At 49.0% G+C, this 17,731-nt stretch overlaps 1 long non-coding RNA gene across 2 annotated transcripts in view; it reads right to left on the reverse strand.

Annotated features, from left to right (window-relative positions):
* Positions 1-210: 210 nt before the first annotated feature.
* The window catches only part of LOC125514608, a 59,889-nt gene continuing 42,368 nt past the window's right edge, over positions 211-17,731 (reverse strand). The window contains exons 5-7 of one of the 2 annotated variants that reach the window (XR_007286534.1): positions 1,103-1,918; positions 796-936; positions 211-474 (exon numbers count right to left, since the gene is read on the reverse strand). This is a non-coding gene — a long non-coding RNA (uncharacterized LOC125514608). Of the gene's footprint in view, positions 475-795; positions 1,919-17,731 lie in introns of both variants that reach the window. The other variant, XR_007286533.1, reaches the window with a different exon arrangement.

Consider the following 17,731-nt stretch of genomic DNA (forward strand, 5'->3'; position numbering starts at 1 on the left):
CAAAAGATCATTCGGATAGTTCAAACAACCACTTGCTCCATAAGAGTTACATTGGTACCATCCTAATAACCAAACTAATAGTAACCACTCATTTTCTCTTGAGAGTCATCATCACGAAACGACCCCTAAACATCTCACGAGATGCACCGTTTCTTCCATTTTAAGTGCTGGTACTAACAGAGTCTACGGAATGAGCTGAATGATGATGGACACAAAATGATCATTGTGCTCTTTGAATGTGACCAGAACAACATTCTCTTCAACAAAGGATGCAGCTGATATGAAGTATCTGAAAGAAGACTTTTCAATTACCATCCAGCCGTCTTTTTTGCAGATGTGGTATGATGAAGGAGTGTAGTATGACGAAGGAGTGATGACATGAGTAGGTTCATCAGGAGTTTCAAGAGTCACCCTGGCATTGGTTGGCACATCCACCCATCTCTTCAGGGTCGAGACAACACTCCTCGAAATTTTCTAAAAGAAACAGAAATTAAAGAGAAATTAAAAGCATTGATTTTCCACTTGGACATTAAAAAATACCGAATATGGTGAGTGCGCAATCATTAAAAAACTACATATGGAAACTAATATATTTCTTAGCATGTTCAAGTTCACGAGTAAGAAGATAAAAGAATAGATTAAGAGAGCAACAAAAGTTTTGTTGTTTTAGGATTAATAAATCATTTCTTTATAATTTAGTATATAAGCAAGATTAACTCAATACCATAGAGGAGTAGATGTATACATACGAAGCAAAGTATGTTTGGTATTTTAACAAGGACAGATGTAACTAACCATGATGCAGTCTTTGGTGTTAGTGGGAGTCAACACGTGGACAAACAGACGACAGCAGATGAAAATATCTCGGATAAGGTGTTGTAGAAAGAAGCGTGTCTGGTCGTAGGTAAGCTCAATATCCCGAGAGTAGACACAACACTGAACATGGTCGAAATCGTTAGAAGAAAGATCGTTGAGAGCTAGAAAAAGACCAAGTATTCAAAGTTACATAAAGATATATCCAACACGGGGTTAATATTATTTAGCATCATGCATGTGTATCACATGCAACGAAAAATATTATTTTGGAATATTAAATACCTACCAACGTGAGGTAATGAAAGCAACCTTTTCTCACCCCGATATGTTTGTATTGCCAGATTTAGTCCCTCATCTGATAGTTAAAATTCTATGCGATCTCCAGCATGTAGATCATAATCATACGCAAAGTTGCACCAACCACCATCACAAAACTTGGTGTAGTTCACCCTATGCTTAAACAAAGCATTGTAAGACCTTCCTTCATGGGTAAGAAGGGCTAGCTCTACCTGCTCTTTATGCAATATTCTTGCATCTTCCTTCATCTCATCAATGTATTTAGCGAGAAAAGCTCTAACATTACAAGGTACATACTGGAAAAATAGTAAAAATAACAACCTGTAAGTATAAATTTGAACTCACCGACCATTAACGTTAAAAGTTTTCTTAGATTGCATATGAATATTTGATAACAATTAAAGATAACAACATAATGGTATGATACATTAATGACTACAAATTTTGGCATAGGTGGACGATTTTTAAGTGGAACTAAAGACACACTAGAATAATTAAGGCATAAACCGGCAAACCAACAGAAAAGAAAACAGAGTACAAGTACAAAGAAGTGACAATAGGGGAACCTAATATAGGTGCAAAGGGATGCGAAGAAGAGTGACGATTTCTATTGTGTTGTAAGCAACTAATAGTTGTAATTCTACCAAACGACTAGTGTTTAAGATAAACAGATAACTATAGTAAAGATGCTTATTAACCATGCGTCTCCAGCAATTCTCATCAAGAATAACCTCAAACTGCTGGAGAGCTTCAAGATGTGGTTGACAAGGGCCGCCTGGGTGGCGGCAAGTAGGGCAAACCATACCTACAAAATTCAAAACAACTATGTTAAATAAACAAGAATATCATAATTTAAAACATGGTTCAACGTCAACCAATTTAAAAATATGTGTATCAGGAGCTTGAGGATATAGGTACAAAGGTAGACAACAACTACAAATTGACCAGAAATCTACTCTCATCTACTCCCTCCACAAAGCGGTATGAGAGTGTTTAGATCATTGCTTTAGTTATGTAAACGCTTTTATATTTCTTTAGAGAAGGAAGACGTCGTATCAGATCTAATACTTCAATACCTAACAAGTCAAAACCCTAAACGTAAAACAATAATAATTAAAATATCATTTTCAAAACATAAAGACGGATCCGAGCATGCTGACGCATATGCTTTGTACCCGAGGAAGAAGAACAACAGCCGTTGACGAATAGGGATGGTGTGGAGGAAGTTTAGGGCAAGCACCTGTGACCAATCTATGAGAAGTACGCCTTAGAAATTAATCCAGAAACCCAATAAAAACCCTATAAGAAATAATGTGAAATCAGATTGTGTGCGCCAAGAAGCACGAACCCTAGAAGCAGACGACTGAAAAGGCAGATGGCTAGCATTGTGGCTCAAGGAGTCAGAGCAGACTAAAATATAAAGGAGACGCGAGAGAGCAAGAGAGGTAATGAATGCTTATTTTTTCCGCGAAATGGAATGAGTGCTGATTGTGGAGGGTGCATGCATTCTGAGGGGTTACGGGGACACGAGACGTTTTGCTCGTCCAACCGCCTCCCACTGGAGTCATCTAGCTGAGCTGGCTCCCACGGGACTCGTCCACCTGCCTGTCATGCCTCATAGACCTATATGAGGCACGATTCTAGAAGCCGAAAAGCATGGTCGTGCTTGTGTGATTTAAACGTTTTCAATCACATGTTTAATCAGATAGGGTTGGGTGTATCTTTAGGAGAGTAACGGTATTGACACTAGGAGATGCACGGTCGTGAAACCAGGAGAGGCATGATCGTTACGTCAGGGGAGACAAATCCAGGAGAGGCATGATCATTCACCAAAGAGAGTCACAGAGGCATTGTTACACCTGAACTAGAGTCATGGTTCGTGGCTCTGCGTTTGCAATGTTTTCAGTCACTTGTTGACCCAGAGAGCCACTGTCGTGTTTTTGTTTTTCAAATGTCCGTTGGGTCAGGCGTGAATCTTTATGAGAGCCCATGGTTATACCTAAGTAAGAGCCATGGTCGTGCCTTTGTTTTCGCAATGTTTTTTTTGGCACGCATACTTAGAGATGCACGTCTGTCGATATCATAGAGGCACGTCTTTAAACAAGGTGGAGGCACGCTTGTGGCTTTGTTGCCAGCCGAACTGTGCTTCTATTTGGCTTCACTCCCTGTGTAGTATATGTATTCGACATCTAAGTTGCACGATAGGGTATTCGCTTGGCTCCTCGCCATTCTTCTCTCAATCAAAAGATGAGCTGATGACCGATGGGATGGCTGTTGGATGTGAGTATTCAGTGTGCCGGTTACCGTGCTAGAGTTAATTTAGAGGCTCCTCGATTACAACATGGCAGCCGTGACTTTAGAAGTGCACAGTTCCACAAGCTGCAGAAGCACAACCGTCTATTCACGGTTCCCAATCCAATTTAATGGGCATGGTAACTGAGTCATCTCTACCCAAGCTTAAATACTGGTCTATTCCGAGAGGTCACCACGTCGTATTCTCGCCACAGAACTACATGCAGTTCCCATCAACCTCACCGCGTCTGAGTTACGCCGGAGAAGCACAACCAAACTCCATTGGCACTCTCACCCTCGGTTCCATGGATGACTTCTGGAAGACTACTGAGCATCTCTTTATAGATGCGACGGTAACACCAAGCTCGAGGTGTGGTACACCAACGAGCCCTACAAGGTGGAGGAGACTATTGCTCTTTATGAGAAATGGTTGCGTGAGGACAGCTACAAGTTTGTTGGTCTTGATCTGGAGTACGCACGAGAGGATTATTTTCATCGGTACAGAAAAGTCCCGTCATGCAACTGGCAATGCGCAAGCATGTTCTTGTCTATCACTTGTGCAAGGCCAGGACAAAGTGCCATGCTCTGAAGGATTTCCTTTAGAACAGAGGTATAACTTTCGCTAGTGTTAATGTCAGGAACGATAGAGAAGTTCTCTCAAATAATTTCTTCAAAATTCCAAGAGAGTATCACATCGACCTTCAAGAGGATCCCATGATCAAAGGCGGCGATTTAAGGGACTCCATGGCAAATCTGGCGGGAGCCATCGTAAACAAATCTTACTCGAGTATGAAGTCATCTTTTCCACAAGGTCATCATGACTACTGGAAATGGAAGCCGCTTTCCTTCGACCACCTGAAATATGCGGCAATTGTAAGTGAAAATTTCATTTATGTGGATTTTCTGTCTTTGTATTTTTGTTTTATTACAAGAATAGCATGTTTTTCCTTTTCCTAGATTTTTATTCTCATCCGCTTTTTATTTTAGGATGGGTATGTGAGCTACGAGCTTTACCGCCGAGTTCTGTGGATGAAGGACATGATGCATTCTCGTTGTCTTCCTGCCCGCAGACGTCGGGGACGTTTGTGAGCAGAACTCCAACTGGAAGGCTATGAAAAGAGATACCTCTACGTAGATAGTACTGTTGACGCTCAAAAGTGGCAAAATAGTAAAATCTACTTAAAGCTATATCAAGATTAATTCAAACTTATGATTGGAAGTCACCATGGGATGGCTCTCTTCAAGAAGGTCAAGATGGGTAAGAAGATGGTCTAAAACGGATCTCGGACACAAAAGTTATGACAAGTTCAGAGATGCTCATGTTGACACCAAAGCAAATAAAGATACGAAACTCAATCAAGATGGCCTCTGATGGAAACTGTTTCAACATGAAAGTTGTGCATCTCGTCGAAGCGATTGATTTTGATATAAAAATCGTCTTAATACGAGTTTGGATGAAACCTGTGGAGGCAAAACAAGGTCAGGAATAGAAGCTGCAGAGCCATTTCGGACCGACCGAGTTGGTTTGATCGGTGAGACCGAGTTGGTCCGGAAAATTACCAGAGAGTTGGCAACGTTAACTCAGTGGGACCAAAGCAAACCAATCGGTGAGACTGAGTTGATCCGGGAAATTACAGAAAGTTACAAAGAGTTGGCCACGTTCACTCGGTGGGACCGAAGCAAACCAATCGGTGAGACAGAGTTGATTCGGAAGATTGAGATTCCTGTCTGAGTTAGGTTAGGGTTTTGGATGTTTTGAACAGAATTTTTAGTCCTTTTCTTGTACGGGAAGTCCAACTGCCTCATAAATAGATGAGAGGTGACGGCCGATTGAACAACACACAATCGATAAATCAATATACTACTTTTTACCCTAGTTTTTACATCTTTCCCTTGTTCTTTCTCTCTCATTCTTCATTCTTTCTTCATGTTGAAGGGCAGCGATCCTCGAGGTCCTAGGGGCGAGCGAATCGATCTAGGGCAGCCCATAGCCGCCGCGCGTCCAAATGGGGTCCCTCCCGGGTGCGTGGGGTTTCGGGTGCTCAAAAGCGCCCGCCGGATTGCTTCCGTACCGTGCTACCGGACGGGTCTCCTTCGACGTGAGCTGCGGCGCATCACCCTCGGTGTTGGAGGTACACGGTGACGTGTTCGTGTGTGAACACACTTTTTGGCGACTCCGTTGGGGACGAAAGATAACATCAACCATGTCGGATCTCCCCAAGCCCTCAAAAGTTAGCGCCGATAACATCATTAAGCCCGGTCTTGATGAACTACCGAATGAACATCGCCAAGCCTACAAAGCACGCAAGAAGCAGCGTGAAGAGGCTTTTGAGGCGCTCAAGAAGAAGCACGAGGAGGAGGATTTGGAGGCGTTTCTTTCAAGTTTCAAGAAGGACCATCAAGGCAACATCACTTCGGTTGGAAATGTCAATTCCCCTCCTCTCATTGACGAACAAGATGAAATCACTGTGAGCAAAGTTTTTTCTCCAAAGCAATTGGCTGTGATTCAGAGTCTTGTTAGTAAGGGTAATGTGATGGCATACAATTCTTTTATGGCTAGTGATAATGCTCAAAAAATATGCCTCCGTCATCTAGTGGTATTGTTGGTATATCTGAAAACCCTAGTCCAACTTTACCTATTTCATCGGCGCCACCTATGCAACAACAATATAATATGCCGTTGAATTTTTATCCTAGTCAAACCAACCAACTTGTGGCTGCACCTGCATATCCTAACCCTATTATGAGTGTGCCCAATTCGGCATCAACGCCGAATCACTTTGTCACACCACCTACAGGCGCAAGCCTGTTTGGTCTTCCGCCGAATTATGGTTCGATGCCCATCCCCACAAGTTGCACCACTAGCTAGTGCTCAGGTTGCTCCTATATCATTGCCACAAACATCTTCTTCTACCTCGGATCCAATTTTAGCCAAATTAAGTGAGGATTTGCATAAGATGTTTCAAGAAACTTTCGGAAACGAGCCGAAAGTAAAGATTCGTGTATACCAAAAGCCTTATCCTGAACACTTTGATGCAGTTTTGTACCCTCAAGGGTGCAAGGTTCCTGATTTTGTCAAATTTAGTGGAGAGGGCACGAAAATAACTTGGGAGCATGTGAGTCAGTATCTAGCACGGTTGGGTGAAGCAGGTTCCATAGAAGAGTTGAAAGTGTGTTTATTTCCCTTGTCTTTAACTGGCACCGCATTTGCATGGTTTGCTGCTTTACCACATGGTTCAATTCTCTTATGGTCGCAATTAGAGAAAAAGTTTCATGATCACTTTTATAGCGGCGATAATGAGCTTAAATTGTCACATGTTACATCGGTTAGGCAAAAACATGATGAATCGGTCACCGATTATGTCAAGAGATTTAGAGATATAAAAAACCGATGTTATAGCTTAGTGATAACTGAAAGAGACTTGGCGGATCTTGTTCTTAATGGCTTGAAAACTCATATTAAAGAGAGGCTACAAAGTTATGAGTTTTTGAATATTAACTAAGTCTTACAAAAAGCTTTGGCTCAAGAGAGTCGAAGTAAAGAGGTTCATAGGTCTACAATCGATCGTCCTAGAGTGCATATGGTTGAATACAATGATGATAATTCAGACAATGAGGTTGATGTCTATACTACTGAATTTGTTTGGTCCTCAAAGGCCAAACCCTATATGTGCAATGCTCTTAAGCCGATTCGCAAGAACCGTGATGAGGAGATGAGGTTTACTTTTGATATATCAAAGTGTGATAAAATATTTAATGCTCTCTTGCAAGACAAGGTGATTAGAATATCACACACCATACCACCGTTTGAGGAGCTAAACCGGCATGCTTATTTCAAGTACCATAATTCATTTTCTCATGCTACTAACGATTGCAATGTTTTCCGGCGACAGATACAATTGGCCATTAATGACGGATGATTGAATTTTGCTGAGATACAAGTTGATAAACAGCCCTTCCCGATAAACACCATAGACTTGGAAGGGAAGAAAATGTTAATTCGGCCTAACATAGCCGAATCCGCTAATAAAGATAATATTGTTATTGGTGAACCCAGGAATAGCAAGGAGGGCGACAAGGTCTTGGGAAGAAATATTGTGCTTGAGAAGCAACCCGATGGCAAGTAAGTGTTGAAGATCACTATAAAAATGCTACACTCAGGGGGCAACCACAAGTACAAGAGGATACTCATGTTAAATTGATCAAGCCCAAGAATTCAGAAGTTGGCAAGTAGAAAAGGAATGAAACTAAGCACAAGAGAATCAAGTCAACTTTTGATATGATGTTATCCAAATATGCAAATCAAGCGGCTGGTTCTAGCTCTAATCGGCCATCGCATTCAAAGTGTTCAAGATTGCTTCCGGAGCAAGAGTTTCGACGCCATGCAAGGCCATATGGGTCATGGGCACCGACACCATGGATGTCACAACCCCCCTTTGCACAATATTACATGGGAGATTTCAATGGGGGTTGGGGGCAGCCCCCAATGGCTCCTAATGCTTTGCGCATGGGGTGGACAACACCTAGAAGGCCTGCTCGTGAGAGGCTTTATTATCCCACACAAGGCCGTTCGAGCCATGTTGCTAATCGGCCAACAAAAATTTCTCCAAGAAAGGTCAATAAAAAAGTGTGACGTGTTAAGTCACCTAATGCGGAAATTTCGAAATGCGACAAGCAAAAGGAGATCACAAAGCCGATTGTTGGTAATCTGGCTAATTCTAATGGTGATCTTCTTATTGTTCAACAGGGTTCCATGGCTAATGATCATGAGGCTAGCACAAGCAGGGCCAAACATAGGGATCCCAAATGTATTCAACCTAGGTGGTGTCCTTCAGGTTTAACTAAGACAATGAAAAAGAGATTACAACGCATGAGGAACCACGAGAAGGTAGAGCGCCAAGTTCAGAAGCAAAGGGACGATTTGTTCAACGAAATTCGGCCCATGACGCTCACAAAACAAGTGTGGAGGCCTAAACAAAAAGAAAACACAGATGCTTCTACATTAGCTGCAGCAACACGTTCACCACCAAAAGAGGATGATGCGACCCCTATTACATCGTCCACACCACCTGAAACAGCCCCTTCAATTGAGGAAACTTTAAGCCCAATATACGCATTGGGAGATGAAGATGAGATGGTGGATTACAAATCTACGCCGGTTCGGGAAGGTATGGATATTAATATGGTGTATTACTTACATGACGAGTTTCATGCTATAGGTGAAGAAGGGGAGGTGGCCCATCTGGATTTTGGTCCTAAGAATGCTATTTTCGAGAAGCCAAAAGAATCGATGAAACACTTGAAGCCCTTGTACGTCAAAGGTCATATTAACAGATCACCGGTTGCTAGGATGCTTGTTGATGATGGTGCCATGGTAAATCTTATGCCCTATTCGGTCTTCAAGAAGTTGCGGTTAGATGATGATGCATTGATGAAGACCAATATGGTACTTAATGGATTTGAGGGTAAAGAAAAGATAGAGGCCAAAGGTGTGATGTGCATGGAACTCACTGTGGGAAGCAAAACTTTGGCCACCACATTCTTCATCGCTGATGTGCAAGGTAACTATAATGTTATATTAGGCCGCGATTGGGTTCATGCTAACCGATGTGTGCCATCTACCATGCATCAATTCCTAATACAATGGGTTGATGATGAGGTAGAAGGCATTCACGCGGATAATTTGGCTTGTGTTGCTTTAGCCGATGCATCGGTGGATTGGAATCATCCTGATGTTACTTGCTTAACACGGCGTGACCTCTCTACAAGGAACGGGTTCATTCCCATCTCTTTAAAGCCGATTGGTGGTAATCGGTTCCAAGATATGATGTAAATAAGAAGCTAAAATCAATGGCCGATATAGAATTATCGCCCTAAGCATGAACATGGCCGACATAGATTTATCGCCCTAAACATCTATAAATGGCCGATGCAGTGTTGACATCATCCTTAGAACAAACATGGTACAAGTTATTTTTCGGCGCGCTAGTTTTGCCGAAAAACAGGGGGGCATGTGTTGACGCTCAAAAGTGGCAAAATCGTAAAATCTGCTTAAAGCTATATCAAGATTAATTCAAACTTATGATTGGAAGTCACCATGAGATGGCTCTCTTCAAGAAGGTCAAGATGGATAAGAAGATGGTCTAAAACGGAGCTCGGACACAAAAGTTATGACAAGTTCAGAGATGCTCATGTTGACACAAGAGTAAAGAAAGACATGAAACTCAATCAAGATGGCCTCTGATGAAAACTGTTTCAACATGAAAGTTGTGCGTCTCGTCGAAACGATTGATTTTGATATAAAAATCGTCTTAATACGAGTTCGGATGCAACCTGTGGAGGCAAAACAAGATCATAAATAGAAGCTGCAGAGTCATTTCGGACCGACCGAGTTTGGTTTGATCGGTGAGACCGAGTTGGTCCGGAAAATTACCAGAGAGTTGGCAACGTTAACTCGGTGGGACCGAAGCAAACCAATCGGTGAGACCGAGTTGATCCGGGAAATTACATAAAGTTAAAGAGAGTTGGCCACGTTCACTCGGTGGGACCGAAGCAAACCAATCGGTGAGACCGAGTTGATCCGGAAGATTGCCAAAGATTCCTGTCCGAGTTAGGTTAGGGTTTTTGATGTTTTGAACGGAATTTTTAATCCTTTTCTTGTACGGGAAGTCCAACTGCCTCATAAATAGATGAGAGGTGACGGCCGATTGAACAACACACAATCGACAAATCAATATAGTACCTTTTACCCTAATTTTTACATGTCTCCCTTGTTCTTTCTCTCTTATTCTTCGTTCGTTCTTCGTGTTGAAGGGCAGCGATCCTCGAGGTCCTAGGGGCGAGCGAATCGACCTAGGGCAGCCCATAGCCACCGCGCGTCCAGACGGGGTCCCTCCCGGGTGCGTGGGGTTTCAGGTGCTCAAAAGCGCCCGCCGAATTGCTTGCGTACCGCGCTTTCGGACGGGTCTCCTTCGACGTGAGCTACGGTGCATTACCCTCGGCATTGAAGGTACATGGTGACGTGTTCATGTGCGAACAAGTACTTCATTTCATGTATAATTAATGTCGTAATTTTAGTTCAATTCGATGGAGTACTATTTTTTGAATTTGGGTTTGTTTTCACAGTATTGTGTTTGGCTTGTCGTATGCTATGGGAATATATTTTTCTATGCTTTTTTATGTTACAAAATCATTATTGACGTCGGTGCGAGTTTAGATACATTAAGAGAATCACGTGGACCCCCATGACGGTCATGTCTTAGCTCTCGCGTCCGCCATGGCGGTCACGGCCCAGAACTCGTCCGTGTCGTCTGCGACGGCTTGTTCATCATCTGCAGCTACAACCTGCCGGGCAACCACGCGGGGGGTGAGCCCATACTAGGTTATGCATGCGTGCGTGCGTGCGTGTACAAAGCAGCACATATATTGCATAAAAAATAAAGTTGAGATCGCAGTCCTGATAAGGTTGTGACACTTTAATTAGCAGGCTAGATTCATGCTATAGTTTAGACCGGCTAATGGATATTGTTACGATTCATGCAAGTTGTATGCTTACACGTGCTTGATATGCGGTGCTTATATGAATGAAAATATAGTCTTATTATCAGGGGTGAAGCTAGAGCGTGCCACGTCACGACGCTACCCTGCACCAACGGATCAAATGGTGATGAACCATGCTTGAGGGTATGGCTAACGTGTCAGTCGTTGTGGCCGTCGTGTCACAGTGATCTCCTAAGTACAAAAATTGGGTATAATTTTTAAGGTACATGATAGGAGTTAGGGTTCTGGCTTAGGGCGTAGCTTGTAGGGGAAAGAGGGAGGTGGGCGAGGACTGGAGCGCGGCGGCCGGCAGCGAGGCGCCGTCCTTGCGGGCAGGTGCGGCGGCGGCTGAGACAGAAGGCGGCTAGGGTTTAGGGTTTCCGGCTCCTCTGGGAGCGGGGAATAGAATTGTCTTATTGCTTAAATATGAAAATAGTCTTACAACTTGTTTATACAACCATGACGTGAAATAAAACTAAGATAACTTGTGGGCTAAGCTTGCCCGGTGGGCCTCCTACGGCCATAGGTCCGGCCGGTCATAACATCTCTCCCCGCCTGCGCAACAGCTCGTCCTCGAGCTGGAAGTCTGGGTAGTGTTGGCGGAACTCCTCGCGCTGCTCCCAAGTAGCGTCCTCCTCTGAAAGTCCAGCCCATTGAATCAACATGTACCAGGAGCCGCGACACAGCTGAGCCTTCAACGCCTTTGCCGGTTCAGGAAGAAGACGTCCATCGGTGATCGGCGGCAGCGCAGGAGGAACCGCGGGTGGCTCTCCACGGAAAAGCTTGAGCAGCCCCACATGAAAGACAACGTGCATGCGCGCACCCGCCGGAAGCTGAAGGCGGTAAGCCACCTTCCCAATGTTCTCCAGGACAACAAAGGGAATGGCATAGCGAGGACCCAGCTTCCGCTTCGCGTGTGGGTCCAGTGACTGCGTAGAGCGATGAAGAAGACGCGGCCACACCCAATCACCCACCGCGAACTCCGCCTCGCGATGGTTGCCGCCGTAGTAGTGTTTGGCCAACTGCTGGGCCTGAAGGAGGCGTTGCCGGACTTCTGCCAGCATCTTGTCACGGTTACGCAGAAGAGCACCGGCCGCCTCGGTCCTCGCCAGGGTCGGATCAACAGGAAGAATCGGCGGGGGCGTCCGGCCATAAACCACCTCAAAAGGCGTGGCACGGAGGGCGGAGTGATAAGAGGTGTTGTAGCAGTACTCCGCCCACGAGAGCCAGTCCACCCATGCGCGAGGGCGATCACCTGTGACACAACGTAAATACATGGCAATCACCTTGTTAACGACCTCGGACTAGCCGTCCGTCTGAGGGTGGAAGGCCGTGCTAAGGCGGAGCTGAACGCCCGCCAGCCGGAAGAGGTCACGCCACACGTGCCCCGTGAACACAGGGTCCCGGTCACTGATGATCGAAGAGGGAAACCCATGGAGACGGACAATACCGTCGAAGAAGGCCCGAGCGACGGATGCCGCCGTGTAGGGATGCTCGAGTGCGATGAAGTGAGCATACTTGGAGAAGCGGTCGACCACCGTGAGACGGACTTGCCGCCCACCTTGGGAAGGCCCTCGATGAAGTCCATGGAAATGTCCACCCAGACCTGAGACGACACCTCCAAAGGCTGGAGCAAGCCAGCCGGCCTCAGAGTCTCCGTCTTGTTGCGTTGGCACGTCTCACAAGACCGCACCCAGTCACGGACCAGGGCACGATCTCCTGGAATGTAGAAGTCGGCGCGTAGACGATGGAGCGTCTTTTGCACACCCTCATGGCTCGCCGAGTGGGCGAGCAGCAGCACCTAATGACGGAGATCGTCGTGTGCGGGAACAAAGACCTGGCGCCCATGGAGGAGCAATCCGTCGACGAGGCGTCACGACTCATCCAACTCCCCCGCAGCCAGCTACTGCTGAAGGAGGAGTGCGTCTGGTGCAGCCGCAGTCGCCGGACGGATGTCGGTGAAGAGGGTGAAGGAGGGCCCCGAGCGGATGCAGAATGCCACCTCCTCAGAAGCACCGTCGACGGTGTCGGTGTCATGCCGAGACAGGGCGTCGGTGACGGTGTTAAGGCGGCCCGGACGATACTCGACTGTGAAGTCAAAATCAAAGAGCTTACTGATCCACTGGTGTTGCAGCACGATCGAGAGCCTCTGATCCAGCATGAACTTGAGGCTGTAGTGGTCCATACGGATCTGGAAAGACCGACCCCAAAGATAGGGCCGCTAGCGACGCATCGCCTGTACCAAGCCAATGAGCTCGCGCTCATAGGCCGCCAGCTTAAGATGGCGAGCGGCAAAGGGCCTGCTGAATAAGGCGAGGGGTCCATCGCCCTGATGAAGGACCGCACCAAACCCCACACCGGAGGCGTCGCAGTCGACGATGAATGGGTGGTCGAAATCAGGCATCTGTAGAACGAGACCCGTCGTGAGGGCCCCCTTGAGGGCCTCAAACGTTGTGGTTGCCTCCTCATCCCAAGAAAAGGCATCGTGACGAAGCAGGCGCGTGAGCGGGGCCGTGATGAGGCCGAACTCCCGGATAAATTTCCGGTAGTATCCCGCAAGGCCCAGAAATCTGCGAAGAGCTCGCGGCGACTGCAGGATCGGCCAGGCGGCGACGGCCGCCACCTTGTCGGCGTCCATGGCCACCCCCTCGGCCGAGATGACGTGGCCGAGGTAAGCGATGAAAGGTGTCCCGAACCAGCACTTCGAGCGCTTAAGATGAAGATGTTGCACCTGAAGCTCGTTGAAGACGATGGCGACGTGTTGGAGGTGCTCTGACCATGAAGCGCTGTAGATACGAATGTCATCAAAGAAAACGAGCACAAACCGACGTAAGTAGGGCTGGAGGACATCGTTCATCAGAGCCTGGAAGGTCGCCGGGGCGTTGGAGAGTCTAAAGGGCATCACCAAGAACTCGAAGTGGCCATGATGAGTCCAAAACATTGTCTTGGTGATATCGTCCGGGTGCATGCGCACCTGGTGGTACCCCGACCGGAGATCGAGCTTGGTGAAGAAGCGCACCCCATGTAGTTCATCCAGGAGCCCATCGACCACTGGGATAGGAAACTTGTCCTTAAGTGTGAGAGCATTAAGGGCGCGGTAGTCGATGCAGAAACGCCACGTGCCGTCCGACTTGCGAACGAGGAGGACCGGCGCGGTGAACGATGATGTGGAGATCCGGGTGATGCCCGCGGTGAGCATGAGCGCGCACTGCCACTCCAGCTCGTCCTTCTGCAGCTGAGGATACCAGTAGGGCCGTACTGCCACCGGTGGCGAGCCCGGTGGAAGATGAATACGGTGGTCGTAGACCCGGGCCGATGGGAGGCCCTGTGGCTCCTCGAAGAGGTCATGGTGCTGCTGCAGGAGGTGGCCCAACAGAGGATGCTTGGCCTCGATGGTGGCCGCGGCCAACTGGAGTTGGGGTGGCGCCGGGGTGCCTCCAATGCCCTACCACCGGACGCGGGGGCCGAAACGCCAGAAGGTCATCGTCGGGGCGTCGAAGTCCCAGAGGATGGGACCGAGAGTCCGCAAGAAGTTGACACCAAGGATGAAGTCGAAGCAGCCCAAGTCGATGCCGGCACACGTGATGGTGAAGTGCTCGTCGTCGATATGATGGGCACGTCCCGTGCGAGCCCATGGCAGCGGAGGTGGTCGCCGTTAGCCACGGTGACCCGAAGTTGCTCCCCGCCTGTCGGCTGGAGCGCTAGGCGCCGCATGGTGGCCTCAGACAGGAAGTTATGCATGGAGCCTGTATCCAGGAGGGTCACCAGACACTCGTCGTGGATCGTCAACGGTAAGAGCATCGTTCGCTCGGAGCGGATGACAGCCAGCGCATGGAGTGAGACGACGAGGGCCGTCGCCGGAGCGGGTGCGGGCGTGGGCTCCGCAGCAGCGGGGTCGCCGAGTCCGTCGCCGGGTGTGTCCTCCTCGGCAGCGTCGGCCCTCTCCAAGTAGAAGAGGAGCGAGCAGACATGGCCCAGTGTGTAGGACGCATCACAGTTAAAGCAAAGCCCGAAGCGTCGGCGCTCGATCTGCTCCGCCTAAGAGAGACGCCGAAAAGGTCGCGTCGCGGCCGGGGTAGCAGCCGGTGCTGCGGTCAGAGGCACAGGTGCTGTCGGGGGTGGTCGGGGGGGTGCCAGCCCCCTCGAGTCGATGGCGTCGGCGGCAAAGCCTAGGCGCGACGCTCGAAGGCCCGAGCATAGTACATGGCCGTCTGAAGGTCTTGGGGCCCCTTCAGCTCGACGTCCACGCGGATGTGGTCTGGAAGGCCGCCGACAAAGAGTTCGGCCCGCTGTAGGGCCGTCACACCCGACGCGTGACACGCCAGGGCCTGGAAGCGGTCGGCGGAATCCTGCACCGTGGAGGTGAAGGGTAGGCGGCCCAGCTTGGCTAGGCGGCTCCCGCGGATCAGCGGCCCAAGACGAAGGAGGCACAGCTCACGGAAGCGCTCCCACAGGGGCATGCTGCCCTCGTCCTGCTCGAGGGCGTAATACCATCTCTGGTCTGCACTGCGGAGGTGGTAGGATGCCAGCCAAGTGCGCTCCGACGCGAGTGTGCGCTATCCACGGAAAAACTACTCGCACTGGTTGAGCCAGTTAAGCGGGTCCTCTGTGCCGTCATAAGTGGCGAAGTCGATCTTGGCGAACTGTGGCGGCATCTGGGTCAGCGCGCCATGGCTGACCGGCTCGGCGGTGCAGAGAAGTGATGATGACGGTGCCCAGTCAACGGTGGGGAGGCCGTCGTAAGCCCCCGCGGAGCCGACGAGGCCCTAGACTGCAGCGTGGGTACTGGTGGGTCCCCGGCCTCCGTGTAAACTGGCGGTGGCGACGTCCCGGTTAGCCAGGCCGGGATCGGGGACGGTGACGGCGGAAACCGGACCTGCTAGATCGGAAGGCCTACCGGTGAGGACTGGCCCAGTCCGGAGCTGGGCGGCGGCGGTGGGAGCTGGACCGGCGCTGGGGCGGGCACGGAAGGCGCGGGTGGCGCCGCGAGAGCCGGCGCGGGCCACTGCGGCCAGGACGACGCTGGGGCGGGCGGCGGCTGGAGCGATGGATGGGCCCCGGCGATCGCCGCGGGTATCGAGAACCAAGGCAGGGCCGGCGGTCCGGAGGAGACGGCCGGCGGCAGAGGCGTTGGGGGGGGCCGTACGGACTGGCCAGGAACAGCCGGATGCCTTGGACCGCGACGACCAAATCATTGAGGACACCGGTCATCGCCTCCGAGGAGTAGACGAGCGGCGTGATGGAGGGTGATGGCGGCAGACCCGTGGAGCGGGGCGGCAACTGGCCGGTAGATGTGCCGACGGTGGAACCCATCGGCGCCGAGGGGAGGGCCAGCGATGCCGGGGAGAGGCTCGGCGATGGCGCGACGGAGGTGGTGGCGAGGGGCAACGACGGGCTTGGTGGTGGTGATGACATGGTCGAAACCAAGCTAGCTGATACCAAGGTGATAGGAGCTAGGGTTCTCCCCGGCATAGGACGTAGCTTGTAGGGGAAAGAGGGAAGTGGGCGAGGGCTGGAGCGCGGCGGCCGGCGGCGAGGCGCCGTCCCTACGGGAGGTGCGGCGGCGGCTGAGACAGGAGGCGGCTAGGGTTTAGGGTTTTCGTCTCCTCTGGGAGCAGGGCAGTAGAATAGTCTTATTGCTTAAATCTGAAAATAGTCTTACAACTTGTTTATATAACCATGACGTGAAATAAAACTAAGATAACTTGTGGGCTAAGCTTGCCCGATGGGCCTCCTACGGCCATAGGTCCGGCCGGTCATAATAGTACAAGTATGGATTACGGGAGCAACTAATTAACGAGCGCTCCTTCGGGAGCCTCGCAACGATCAGCGCCACTTGGCGCGCTCTCAGCCATTCGCCACGTGTCGCGCTCTGGACGCTCCCTTCGGATTTTGTTTTTTTCGCACGCATTTTTGGCTTTTGAAACGGGTTTTTTTCTGGGTTTTTTTCGACGTTTTGGTTTTCCCCCGGTCTTTCTTAGCTTTTCGACGCGTTTTCTTTTTTTTCGTTCGCGAAAGTCACGGTTTTTCTTCCGCGAGAGGCATGGTTGTGCTTTATCGAGAGTCATGGTCGTGCCTTTCAGAAATAAAAAATGTGTTTTCTGTTTTTTTTTCTTTCGCGAGAGTCACGGTTTTGCTTCCGCGAGAGGCACGGTTGTGCTTTCGCGAGAGTCATGGCCGTGCCTCTCGAAAAGGGAAAAACAAAACGTGTTTTTTGTTTTTTTTCTTTCGTGAGAGTCATGGTTTTGCTTCCGCGAGAGGCACGGTTGTGCTTACACAAAAGTCACGGCCGTGCCTCTCGGAAAGGGAAAAAAATACGCGTTTTCTGTTTTTTTTCTTTCGCGCGAGTCATGGTTTTGCTTTCCCGAGAGGCACGGTTGTGTTTTCGCGAGTGTCACGGCCATGCCTCTCGAAAACAAAAAAACACGTTTTCTGTTTTTTCCTTCCACGAGAGTCACGGTTTTGCTTCCACGAGAGGCACGGTTGTGACTTCGCGAGAGGCACGGGCGTGCCTCTTTCGGAAAGAGAAAAAAACCGTGCTCCCGGTTCAGTTTTTTCGTCCAGTTTTTTTCGTGAAAAAAAAAGTTCGTCAAAACCTATCAACATGGGATCTAGTTTTGAAGATCTCGACGCGAGGAATCCAATGGTGAAAACGGTTCGAGATTTGGACGCACGGTTTAAGAGATAAAACGTTTTGAATAAACAGATCTACGAAAAAAGGGAAAAACTCCCAGGTTGCGACAAGTGGCGCACTGCATGTGCGCCACTTGTCGCGACCTGGGAAAGT

The sequence above is a fragment of the Triticum urartu genome, chromosome 6 (genome assembly GCF_003073215.2).
Source record: "Triticum urartu cultivar G1812 chromosome 6, Tu2.1, whole genome shotgun sequence".
NCBI classification, from domain to species: Eukaryota; Viridiplantae; Streptophyta; class Magnoliopsida; order Poales; family Poaceae; genus Triticum; species Triticum urartu.